At 39.6% G+C, this 13,619-nt stretch overlaps 1 protein-coding gene across 3 annotated transcripts in view; it reads left to right on the forward strand.

The window, feature by feature from the left end:
* The first annotated feature begins 337 nt into the window (after positions 1–337).
* fynb (FYN proto-oncogene, Src family tyrosine kinase b) overlaps positions 338–13,619 on the forward strand; it is a 91,979-nt gene continuing 78,697 nt past the window's right edge. For 2 of the 3 annotated variants that reach the window (XM_026340938.1, XM_026340939.1), the window contains exon 1: positions 338–567. The gene's annotated coding sequence lies outside the window, so the exon portion shown is untranslated. The remainder of the gene's footprint in view (positions 568–13,619) is intronic. The other variant, XM_026340941.2, reaches the window with a different exon arrangement.

Consider the following 13,619-nt stretch of genomic DNA (forward strand, 5'->3'; position numbering starts at 1 on the left):
CTGATTTACCCCCCACCCCCACCCCTACCATCCCACATCCCCATTAAGAATAAAACTAACAAAAGTAGTCATTAAAGTAGCAGACGTCGTTAATTAAGACACTGGTTGTTATTTCTGAAAACAACCGGCACAAATGTATGTAACTACGATACTCCTAGTATCCATAGTAACTCATGCACAGGTCATAGTACTAACAACAGTAGCAGTAAAGATAAAATGACGTTGGCATGACGACGCTACAGCCTGCCCCACACATATTCCTCACACAGTTATTGTACGTAGTCGCTACATCCGTTTGATGTGTTGTGACGTCGGCTTGCTCCTCTCTTGTTTGGGTATTTCCTACAGCCGGTGAAAGCAGCAGCAGCAGCAGCAGCAGCAGCAGCGGCGTCTTCTTCGTCGTGGCCCTGTCGAGCTAACGCCATCACACGCAGCGGCTACGTCGAGCAGCGCGGCGAGAGCGCGGCGAGAGCGGGGCCGCCACAGTAGTGCAGGATTCCTGTCCAGTTCATTCAGGAGAACGGCTATGGAATTTTGTGCTGCGGATTATTAGGCGCGTTGGAACAGGTAAGACTCACATTTGCCATTTGACTAATCATTCGGCTCGTTTCTGTCTCTAAGCGGAATGAATTACTTTGATTTTTCCAGGTATTGTTGTTATTATTGACGTTTCTTCAACGTAAACGTGCTTAGTTAGCTTGTTCGCTAGCTAACGTTACATCTCTGTCTGAGGCGTCGGCTCATTTTAATAAAATAGCCTGCGTGTATTCAGTGAAACATGTACACTAGTATATGTGACGCTTGTGTGCCTGGAATAAAGACACAACACGCGAAGCTAATTAGGTTATCCACGGTCACTGGCGAGTGACAATCGCTGAGATGATTATCCCGCAGGACGTTTAACGTCAGCCGTCAAAGTATGTTGACGCATTGCTTTTTGATCCTCTCTGCTCGGTTGTTTACCATGCTGGCCTCCCCTCTCTCTCTCTCTCTCTCTCTCTCTCTCTCCATCACTCTCTCCCTTTTCTCTCATCATCACCAGCATCTTCCATTAATGCTAAGGGCAGTCGGATGAAGGACGCAAGCTCACATGATTCAGGGTGGCCCTCTCTTATGCGAGATGCTTTTAGGCTTGTGTATGCAGCAGGGAAACCACAGGGCTAAGTGAACTTTGAGGTCCGGGGCTGCGTCCCTCCACAGCAGAAGGTGTGTGTGATGCAGCTGGAGTGTGTTGGCAGTAATTGTCGACCCAAAGCTGCTGGTTTTCTTCCTGATGCTTTCTTGTGCTGTCTGGGTGTCTTGGATCTCCACTACGTATTACCCTCAACAAGCTGATGGAAGTTTCATGTCAGGCTTCTACTCACTTTTCTGAGACTCTTTCCTTTCCTCTGATAATGGGGTTAAATGATCTTAACGTCTCCTTCTCATTTTTAAAGCGCTACTTTCTCTGCCCCCTTGGTCCGTAGAACTTGGCCCGGTCCTACCTCAAGATCCTCTATTTACAAGATGCGACAGACAGCCAGACATGCCACTTGTATTGAATTTTTTAGATGGCACTCAGGGGAAAATGTCAGAGACCGGAGGTGACACAATGTGATGTGAAGTTGTAATTGCCCCCTTTCTTTTGCTTGAGAAGTACTATTATCCTTGTGCCCTTAAAAGTGCCAGCCAGCAGCTGGTGAAGAGCTCGCTGACTCCACAAGGTTTAAGATTTCTGCACCACGAAGACAAAGCTGCTTCCTATGCAACCATATTAGGTTTGGCTGGGTTTGGGTGCTGCAGGTGCACTGTATGGAAGCACAGTATATTGTTAGTTTGACTAGATCTGGCCTCTGCAAGGCTATTGCTGTTGCAACTAGCTTGCTGTATGGAATGTTCTTATCTGTAGAGAATATGTGCAATTCATATTCTCAAGGTCTGGTGATCTAGACTTTACATAGTATAGTCAGTTAATAATATGGCTATGAAATAAAAAATATTATTAACTTTTGTTCTTTTGTTAAATTCAGCCATTTTATTGTGATTCTGTATTACACATGTCCTCACCTGACTCATGACATTTTGCTGAGGGTCTGTGTTGTGTCTATTGGTAGTTCAACAACAGCATCTGTCCTTCTGGCCACATGTTAAGGTGTTCTTGGTCGAGACTGCAGTGTTGCCATCATCTGTGTTCAACTTTCCAACAACAATTTCCTCAACAGTAATAAATAAAGTGTGTAATTATTATTACTTTTAAATTCGGTGCTATATAAATGGACGAGACCTGCACTGTATCACTGATAATCGCTGAACTTTTATAATGTGATAAAAACACTGCCAAAGAGCTGTGCTCCTAATCACTGTCAGGGCTGAGGACAGTAGAAAACAGCATCTGCAGGTGAATGACTGTTACCGTTTCCATCAATAGTGTTAATAACAAACGTGGGCAACTTTGGCCATTTGTTTTCTTCTGTCATGAACTTGTGGTGTTTGTTAGGACTTGGTATGGAAAGAACAACCTGCTTGTGGCCTGATGATAAAAATGAGCTAGAGCTGGAGCCATGAGCTCCTTGTCTCTTCCACCCCATTTATGCTGTGTGTACTCTTAGCTAACTAGTTTAATTATTCAGAAATGAGATTAAGAAATGTACCTGGAACCACCTTAAAGTTAATTTATCATTTAATTTAGTGCATAAGAGGAGCATATTTTCAAAACAAAAGCACAAACCTGTGGTGCTTTCCAAGCCCCTGGAGCTCAAGGGCCCCAGCCAAGTTGCCTGCTTTCTCACCAGCTTTCAACATCATTCAACCTGTCCCACAGGTTTCACAGATCCTCCTACACTGTTTTTGTAACATATTTAAGACACAGACATACTGTTGTTTAAACTCTCTGCCACTTTATTAGGTGCCTTGTTCGTTTAGTTAGTCTTTGGTCTTGGTTCATGCTGCCAGGGTGTATTTTGCTGTTCTGTACACTTATCACTATACTGTCTTTAGGTTGCACATCTACAGAGTAGCACTGTAGCTGTGAAGTACAGGTGTGAAATGGGCTGGTTTTTATTATTTATCTATATGTGAGTCACTGTACAGCCTGTGTTTGTGGTTGATGTTGTCATAAACACATTTTAAACTTTATGTAACCTCTAATCTGAACACAGGAGTTTGACGATGACAACTTAGCAACTTCAGTTGATGTGGGCAGGCTTAAGTGAAAAATATCTCAAAATTAAAAACTATTGAAAGTGTTAATTTTACTATTAAGTAGTAAATATAAAAAAGTATATTAGTGACAATAGTCTGCATAAAAATCCATTTTAAAAAAAGCAGCTTGGACCAGAAAGAATAAAGTTCACTGTTCTGTACGAGTGTGCTACAGTAAGTAATACACAGTTTGTCAATCAGGCTTCCACCACTTTGATCTGCGTCACTGTGATCTATACTCCACTCACATTACCATAACAATGCATGTTAAATTTAACTTATCTTGATTCTTTCAGATCTTGTTATATGATGCAACAGTCTCTGTTGCAGGTATTTGTCTTAGTAGTTCCTGCGTTTCAGCCATTCCACATGTTTTGTGGTAGAAAAGTGTCCGTCCACCACAGACTTGCTAATGGGACAAAACAGTTTACTCCTGTTTTCATGCAGAACATCAGGCAATTGCCTTGAGTGTTTTGACTTTGTGCACAAGTTTAACTTTAAGAAAGTAACACCACATAGTATTAGCATACACTCATCAACAGCTCTGATGTCCTACCTGCAAGGCATTTGGGGACAGTACAGAGTGTTGGGCAAATGTGCAGAAAAGTTGTGTTGGCTGAAATAATGTTTAGAAAGTTGTTACACCCATACATACATGTGTAACCATTTTCCAAATCTATGGTTTGGGTCCCACCATTCATTGTGACCTACCTCTGGACTGTCCATGAACACAGTGCGTCAGAGTAGCAGCTGATAGATCCCTAATGATACTAATAATATTTTCTTAGCATAAAGCCCACACACAAAGGCAAGTGATGGGTTGTATTTCCATACAGTATATACAGCCTTAGATTTGTTTATGTCAGTCTTGTTTATGCTCTTAAAGTTATTGCATTAAACCCAGCAGATTCAAAGTCGCCCCCAACTTATCTTGTTTGCTAAAGTTGTGAAAAAAACTCTGTCTGTCTGTCTTCAGAGTTGAGTCAAGGATTTTATGTCATCACGTGGTGTAGGTCAGATGGCCCCAGCTGCAGGTTTCGCACTGAGAGTACAGGCAGCCGCTCCATTGCATTCAGCATCCTGCCAGAACCTCAGAGGTCACAAAGACACCACAACAGTGCTGTCCTTTGTGTCATATGGCCAGTGGAGAAAGATGAAATGTGTCTCTTCTCTCTCTGTATGTGTTTTGTTTTTTTTCTCGTTGTTGGTGGCTCAGTCATGACATACTCTCTGGCTCAAATGAAGTTATTGTTACAGATGAGTAAATGTTGAACCACGGATGAATGCGTGCTACATCAGAGCCAGAGAAGATGCACACTGACATGTGAGAGCAGAGCTATAGATCTTGTGATTGCCTCTAAATGCCTGTAGTCACTACAGTGTCTCCTGATCAGTACATCTAGTTTTGTTTTCATTCTGCTAATTAAAAACCCAGTTCCTCTTTCATATTTTTTAACATTTGACATCATCCATTAGTTTGATTTTTAAAAAAAATAGCAAAGTTTGTGAACCAAGTACAAGCCATTGGGTCATTGTTGTAGCCATTTCAGGGTAGGAAATGGTGTGTGAAAGCAATACGCTTGCATGAAAGCTTGTCTAAACAGGGCCCGTGGAGATGTCCGTCCTAAGGGTGTTTCTTCAAAGGAATTCAATTAGCAGGAGTTGTTTGTCTTGGTTCATTGAGCTGGAATAATACAGATCGTATCAAACACAATCCCTTATCAGCCCTGCCACTTCCACCTGCCACAGATCATTTTTGTGTTTGCTTATGTGTGCATCAGCTCCAAAATGTGGAAAGTCAGTTGCTGGTTGTTGAGCGTGGCTTCATTTTCTCATTCACATGCTCCAGACATTTTCCATTTTTAGAGTTCAATAGTGCACTGGGGCACCTCAGTCTATATTTAAAAACCCTACCAGTTTGATTATGTCAGCCTCCACCTGATACAGCAGTTTAAACTGCTGCAGAAGCAGTGAGATGGCAGTGGTGTGTTCCTGTAACAAGTTTACGCTATGTGTGTGTGTGTGTGTGTGTGTGTGTGTGTGTGTGTGTGTGTGTGTGTGTGTGTGTGTGTGTGGGTTTGTCTTGCTATACTTGTGCAGACCAACCCCTGACAGGACACCTTACTTGTGAGGGCAGTTTTACTTGTGAGGACATTTTGGGTGGTCCACACAAGGAAACTGCTAGGATAGCCTCCTTTAGCCCTATTGAAGCATCTGTATAAATTTCAGAAGAGGTCCACATTCAGCTAGTAATGTCGGATGTGTGTGTGCAAGCTAGTGCTCTAGCACTCCTACTACAGGTCACACTCCAGTAGTGCAGGCGAAATAATGCAATTTTCCAATTGGTTAAGGCAGAGGAATTTTGCGATTGGCTACTGTGGTCACATGACGACAATAGCCAATCGCAACATTTTTCTGCCTTAACTGGGGCCTGTACAGGAAGTAAATGAGAAAGTGAGGCAGAGAGCACATTTAAATGGGGAAAAAGAGGGCAAACATAGCTTTTACATACATTTACTGCTTATTTTACTATTACTTCATACTTATACAGTTACTACCTACTGGTACTAGACATAACAAGTATGCTGTAAAAAATATTAATGCTAAAAAATACTTTTTGTTAAAACATTAATGAGAAATGTCTGAATGATTTCCCCTGAAATAACTGAAACTATTATTTGCATTAAAAAAAAAAACTGTATATTGTAAAAACCTAATAGTGGCACTCTGTACAATCACTTCAACTACACAAACTTGAATATTTAGAAGATAAGTACAGCATAAATGAATGGAAGGACAAAGAAATGAGTATAAGTAAGAAGGTAAGTATACAAGTACTTAAGTACAATGCCACTAACAACCAAATTCAGGGCTTTTAATTTGTGAGGGCTTTTAAGGTTATTAATTTGATGGTGAACTCAAAAGATTGAGACTGGTTTGTGCTCATACATCATGTCAGTCAATCAGCGTATTTGAATTAATCATTTAAAATTGAATATAGTGCGTACTGAAAATGCTGAGTCACTGTTAGGGAATACACACTGAGGTACCACATCAAACAGACCTAGAGAAGGCTTTATTTGATCGTGATGTAATGATCATGAGGTATCTCTACTGTCATAAACAGTAGTGACATTTCAACACTATATAAATACTAGAAATGATGGTACTATCAGAACTGTAAGCAGAAAGAGAGAGAAAGTAGAAGATACATGGACTAGTGACAGCTCATCAATATGGCTACTAACAGAACAGGAGAAAATGAAGAAAAGAGAAGGTGTCCCCCTCTCTAAGACACCTTTGCCTAATTACACTGCACTTTAAAACATAGCCATAAAAATGCTCCAATGTGCGTTTACACAGAACATGATCATGCATGAGTATGGCCAGCAACTCAGTTTCCTGCGGCAACATGTAGATAATGAAAAACTGGAGGAGAAATGCTACTGAATGCAATGCAAGTTCTAATTGAGGAAAGACTGGGATATGGTAAATCATAATGTTACATGACTGGTTGGGTTATGTCAAATAACTGATCACCTTCTTCTGCTGCTTTCATCAAACTACTTGGACATTGTAGCAGTGCTTTAAGTCTCTTCTTCTCCTGTTAGTTTGCAGCATATGGTGTGTAGACACGCCTGTGACTTTTGTAAACCCTGAATAGCAGCTGAGTTAAACTAAGGTATAACTGTTTTAGATAAGCATGCTACTTAACCAGCACTCAATCCACCAGAGCCATAAAAATAGTTTCACCCAATATCTCTAAACTTTCCTGACTGTCTCACCCTGTAATTGGCCTGAAAATTGGCCTGTTTTGGAGTGTGAGAGAGGCTAACTTTAGCCACCATTTAGTTAGAGCCTGTTATCCTAAAATTTCATTTCACATTTGTTTCTGAGATTATGAATATCTCAGTTTTGAAGTGCCCTCATTGGCGTGAAGTAATTCAAGTGAGGATGGGAGAGTGTAGGTCTGTCTACTGCTCCAGTGTGACTGTTAGTATTAAATGGTGGTGTCAGACAGTTAACCAGCACTTGTTGGGATTTTTTTCAGTAGCTGTGTCCTAAATACTTGTTGCCCTGATAAGCCAGCTGCACACTGACAACGTATAAATGCATGTCATTTGTCATTGCCTCAGTCTTCATCAACCTGCCACATCATCATCATCCATACCCGCTTCTCACCTGCCATGACCCTGCCACAAGTTTCCTGGTTCTGTGTTCCCCCCAGGCCTTGCCCTTGCCTTCCCATATTTTAGATTCTTGCCTAACAATATATTTGCTTTCTCACAGATGTTTGCATCATAAGGCAAACCTCACTGTGCACTTATGTTTCTGCCAGTTTCTTGACCAGAAGCCCATTCTTTGTCTGTCAAAACGCAAAGAACCAATTATTTGCTGCTATAAAACAAAGTACTATGCTGATTAACAAAATCAGCTGAGCTTTGTTGTAAAGAAAGATTTATTACAGTAGTTCAAGTACCGGTACTACAGTACAATACTACAATGTGACTGATAAAATAAAGCTAAATCTATTTAGCTAGCTTGCTCTAATTAGCGTCACATCAAAATGAGCAGTGAATATGTGGTGACCCAGCAGTGTTTAGATTAGAGTGGAGGCGTTCAAAGTCAGGAGATAAACATATAGCAGGTGAAATACTACAGACATATATGATGTAGTGGCTCAGTGGTGGTTCTCTAGCCTATTTACTGGTTCTGAAAATGTTGCTAAGTGAAAACTATTTTAAACCAGCGCTAGCACAAGCCCGGAACTGCATGTGTATTAGTTTAAGTACCTGCCATACGCCTCGCCTTACCTATACATACTCAACTGCTTACCTAGCTCAGTTCTTATTAGAGTGAACTTCCTTCATCTCTTGACCTCTGTGTTATGAATCTGCATTTGTGTGCTTATTTCTGTTACAGTTTGCACCACATTTTTTGCATAAAAAAGAAAGATGCCATGTCTAGAGCCAAGATTGAATATTAAACTCTGTTTTATCCTTTCTGAACATCAGCTTGTTGTTATAAAGAACAACAAGCTGTTGTTATAAAGAACAACAAGCGGAATCCAACTCTAAACAACATAGCTCCAACTCAGGCATGCTATAATGGTTAATATTTAGCTTGTTCAGCTTGTTCAGTGTGTGGAGTGCAGGATGTTTAGACAGTCTTCCTCCGTTGTTAGTCAAAATTTTATTTGTGATAGGCGTGTGTTAGGTAGCACTCTGACAGAGGAGATCTCAGCATTAGAGGGGGGTATCCAGACTTTAGGGAGTGTTAGAGAGCATTAGAGCCCTCACAGCGGGGCGAGTGGGTGATGGCCACAGGTAGAAAGAACCTCCTGTGGCGTTCTTTGGAGCATTTAATGTTAATGTGTCTTTGGCTGAACGTGCTCCTCTGTCCAGCCAACACAGTGGAGAGGGTGGGAGAGATTGTTCAGGATTAATTGATTCGGACAGCATTTTTCTCTCAGCTACAACATGTAGAGGGTCCAGCTGCACCCCCAGAACAGAGCCGGCCCTCCTGATCAGTTTGTTAAGCCTGTTAGTATCCTTCATGTTGCGGCCCAGCAGAACATAGCATAGAAGATGACACTGGACCCACAGACTCTTAGAACATCCTCAGCATGGTGCTGCAGACGTTGAAGGACCTGAGTCTTCTCAGAAAGTACATCCGGCTCTGCACCTTTTTGTACAATGCTGCTGAGTTCTTAGTCCAGTCTGCTGTCCAAGTATACTACCAGGAGAGAGATGACAGATTTCCTGAAGTCCGTCACCAGCTCATTTGTTATATTGATGTTTAGTTGAAAATGGTTGAGTCCACACCAGTCAACAAAACTTTCCACCACTTCCCAGTACTCTGTGACATCTCCACCCTTAATACATCCTACAGAGTCATCAGAGAACTTCTGAAGATGACAGGAGGGTTACGGTCTGTTCTACAGACCACTGTGGGTGTAACTGTTACACTGTGGTGTAACTGTGTCATACACACAGTTCTGCAGGCGGACGTCCTGTGGGCGGTTAGTGAGGTAGTGTCTGTTCTCTATTTTACTTCTTGTAGTTTATCGTCCACCCTGCATGGCTAACACCAAACATTGTTGAAGTCATGGAGAGAAGGAGGAAGGAGAACAAAAAAAACACCTGTATCCTCAACCAGCTGATTCCACCTCTGCCACCATATGTGAGGGACTAAGCAGGCAGGCAAGGGGAAACACAGAACTGTTGATGCATTTTTTCTCCATAGTACACGCTTGCACAAACGCGGTCTGGTTTTGCAAATGAGAAGGGATTATTTTTTTGTACACCACATGCTTCCCTCTTGATCACAAGCAGGGTTATTGCACTGAGCAGTTCAAGGCTCAACATAAGGGCAAATGTTTTGCCCCGAAGTTTATTGTTAATTCTGCTTATAACCTGGATTATCACAAATGCTTGCGCAGAATTTGCTCAACTTGTGTTGTTGAAATGTCCAGTGCATTTTTGTTTAGGAGTGAAACTTGTGCAAATGTCACTCTGAGAAGCGCGTTATAGACCGGTGGCCTTTCATATATTGTCAGAGTTTGAACTCTGGAGGCTGCTGTCTATTCCAGGTGCTGGTAGACAAGCTACGTGTCATGTGGGAAGGGTATGGTTGGTCTGGAGTGTTTTCAATATGGTGTTTAAAATTCACTCTAAATAGGCAAAGGCACCTTAAGGGCCCACTTTCTTACACTTTCTTAAGAGGGGGGTTTTGTGTTGAAATGACTATTGAAGCTTCAGATTCCACAGAAATGCCATCATCAACTGACCTTTATGACAGGAATCCTTCAGGAAGTAACCTCTACCATTAAATATATCAGTGACTCCACTCAAAGGATGGAAACTCTCACTTCAGGCTATTACAAACGCTATTTGACACCAAATTAAGTTAACCATTTCATCTATATAAAACTGTGAAGCCATAGCATTTTAGGCTTGTATGTTACATCAGCATACAGCATAAAGGGATTATTAACAATCATGCATAATTTTGTCTTGTCAATTGAGTAAAATAAGTATATTTATCTTTAATAACTTCTTATGAATGCAGATATACATGTGAGTATAGTAGATTGTAAATAGCATCTGAAATATCTAGGATGAGAAAGAGAAGGGGAACAATTGTTTCATAAAGGAACAGGCCAAAACTATGTGGGGGAGACACATTATCAAGCTGAAGTGCAGAAAACCTTTTCTTGTAACCATGTCCTCGTCCAGCATTTTTAAAAATGTATACCAACTACAGTATTCTTAGTAGCATCTACACTCAATTTAATATGTGCACTAATTTAAAAACTGTACATACATTTTCCTGACATACATATGGATGATGATGATGTTTAACGCACATAAATTATTTATACATATATTTTTAAATGTAATAATTAAGTGAACTTCAGCTTTTGTCAAAAAGTTTTGTTTGGATACTGCTTAACTGGATCCATACGGTCTGTGTCTGTGTGGAGGCTCACAGCCAAAGCAGCAGCCACTGAGCGGGGGAGGGGAGCTCAACTGAACACCTGCACCTCCAAACCTCTCTCAGCTTTTATGATGCCTTTACTAGAACTTGTGAATTGCAGATTTCTGGGTTGTGGCTGAACATGTTTCTTGTTAAAATGGTAAATTACTACATGTCTTAAGCTGTATTAAAAAAAAAAAAGTATAGCAAAATTTTTAAATGATTTTTTACATGGATGAAAAGAAAATATGAGTCCAATATATCAATATCTTTTAGACTTTTTAAATACATAAGTAATGCATGTAGACTTTCCTTAAAACATCATTATTATAATGTATTAATTTCTATTATTCTAAATGAGAGACACTACTTTATTTCAGGTTGAAATGTATTTTAAAAGGTGGAGGGAATTGAAATTGAAGTGAAAAACACTAATAGTTCTGCACTCTTCTGATGAACCTGAATGCTTCAACAATGAGCAGCAGCTGTGTGGTCTACACTCAGAGTGGGGGAGGGGAAGGAGGCGAACAAGTTATCAAGCTGAACTGCACCAATCTGTCTCCAAATGAACTTGATCAGGTTTTCTGTTCTACAATGTACTAGTTCAGCAATGGGGAGAAATCAACAACATCAAAACCACAGTATTAGAATTTTTTTATGTTAAAAAGTTAAAAAAAAAAGAAAAATTAAAAATCAAATAAAATTATATTAAGTGCATGTATATTATAAATGACAATGATTAAATGTAATAATACGTACAGAAAGGTAAAGTGTAATTGTGCTTTCACCAGAAGTTGTGTGGGCTCAGTTTCCCTGATTTCATACTGACTGTGTCTCTAAAGGTCAGAGAGGACATCAGGCCACTGAGTGGGGGAGGGGAGACAGACACAGGGTGATCAAATAAACACCTGCACCTCCGAACTTGTGATGCCTTCAATGGAACGTGGGAAATTTATACGCTCACTGAACCTGTTTTATGTTAAATGTAAAATTTACATATGGATATAAACTGTACTCAAAAACAGCGACTTTAACTTAATGGGATTAATTAATTCTTTGGCATGGACAATGTAAAATATCACTAAAATGTCAAATAAATCAATTTATATTAGGCTTTTTGAAAAGATAAGTACAACAAATATGTAACTTGCCTTAAATTACTATCATTATAAAGTCATATTTGTGCTTATTACTAATGAGAGAGATTAAATTCATTTTAAATTGAAAGATATTTTATAAAATCCATTTTACCACAAAAAAACACAAATAGCTCTGCTCTATCCCGGTGAACCTGAATGCGTCATCAGAAGCATGCAGCGCATGTTACGGAGACTGCAGAGACTGAGGGAGCACCACCAGCGGTGTAGTGAGAGGTACGAGGAGGAGGTGAAGCAGGAGAAGACAGAGAACATAAAAGAACTCTGCAGTTGATTGAGGTAAGATATGTACAGTTTTTATTAAACAACTTTTGGCAATTTTTGGTAAAAGAAAAAAGTGTTGGGTTAGCTAATGCTAATCTTCGATTTAGCTAGCTAGAAAGCTAACCTAGTGCTGCTTAGCTAACATTTTAATATCTGTTTCAATCGACATTGTTGAAGAAATATGTAAAAATATTCTTTCTTAATTTTACTCTTATTCCTTTAAACGTTTTACCTAGCGTTCAGACTGGATAAGTAAATGTACAGTTTAGGTTTAGGTTGAGGTTAATTGTGGAGTATTTAAATGCTACAGCTCCTCAAGGCCAAGCTAACATTTAACATCTTCGATCTGTTCAGTCAACACACCACAAACTTTATGTACATTATTAAAATCATTCATACTAGAAATACTACAGTGCTACCAAATAAACATATTTACTGCAATTTCTTAATTATATTTAATATACAATTTTATAAACATTGTGGAAGTTTTCTCTGGTTTTCTAGTGGCTTAGTGACCTTGCTGTCATTAGTAAAAAAAAACATGTAATGACTAGGCAGATTTTTTATGAGGATGGTGACTTTGCATTTAGGAAGGCAAATATAGTCAGGTATTAGATGGCAGCTGTGGAGTTAAGTAAATAAAACCTTTTTGTTCTTCATTACTTCTTTTGAATATTTCATGTTACACATGTTGCCATGTACAGGTGTTAACTCTTTTGATCACTGAGTGCATAGTGATGGTATTATGATGGTAATTATATATGGAGGTGTTCCTTATATTCTGAATTTACACATTTATGACAGTGTCAAAAACACTTAATTGGTAATAGCACAATTATGAATTCCTGTAAATTTACAAATGTACCTAATACAATACTCACTAAGTATATGTTTGCTTTACTTCTGATTGTTTGTTAGTTTGTAACATTGCTTGTTTATTTTAAATTGTGCTCTTAGGTGATGGACAGACAAAAGAAGCCACAAGACGAATTGGTATGTAGACCTGTTTATATTATTGTAGGCAAGTTTATAAATTATTTTTGGATAAAGGCAAGTACCATATCTATAGCATACAACCTTTAAATCCTTAAGAAACATGATTTTTAAATTTAAGTGCAAAACTAAATGATTTCTTGTTCAGATTTAGCTTTTTCTCAAAATGTTTCTGCACACTCTGCTTTGCTCTGTTCCGTTTAAATTCATATGAATATGCAATATTAATATGCATGCCTGCAACAGCTGTGCTCAGATTTTGCTGGCCTGAAAAGGCTCGTTAGATGAAACCATGGAAGGGGAGGTTGTGAAGGATGTAATACTCACACCTTGGCCAACCCCTCCTGCCCCCTAAAGTGGTAGGAGTTTGGTGTGTCCAACCTGGTGCAATCAACACTCACTCAGTTAACAGAGGTGGAGGCCTTAAAACCTTAAAAATCTCTTTATTCAAATGTGACAGCAAAACAGCACCGACAGCCTAATGCATTTTCAGTATATTGTTACCACGCTTTTTCTGTGTCAAAACTTAAGTGAAAATGCAATCTG

This window comes from Anabas testudineus, chromosome 24 (genome assembly GCF_900324465.2).
Source record: "Anabas testudineus chromosome 24, fAnaTes1.2, whole genome shotgun sequence".
Taxonomy (NCBI): Eukaryota; Metazoa; Chordata; class Actinopteri; order Anabantiformes; family Anabantidae; genus Anabas; species Anabas testudineus.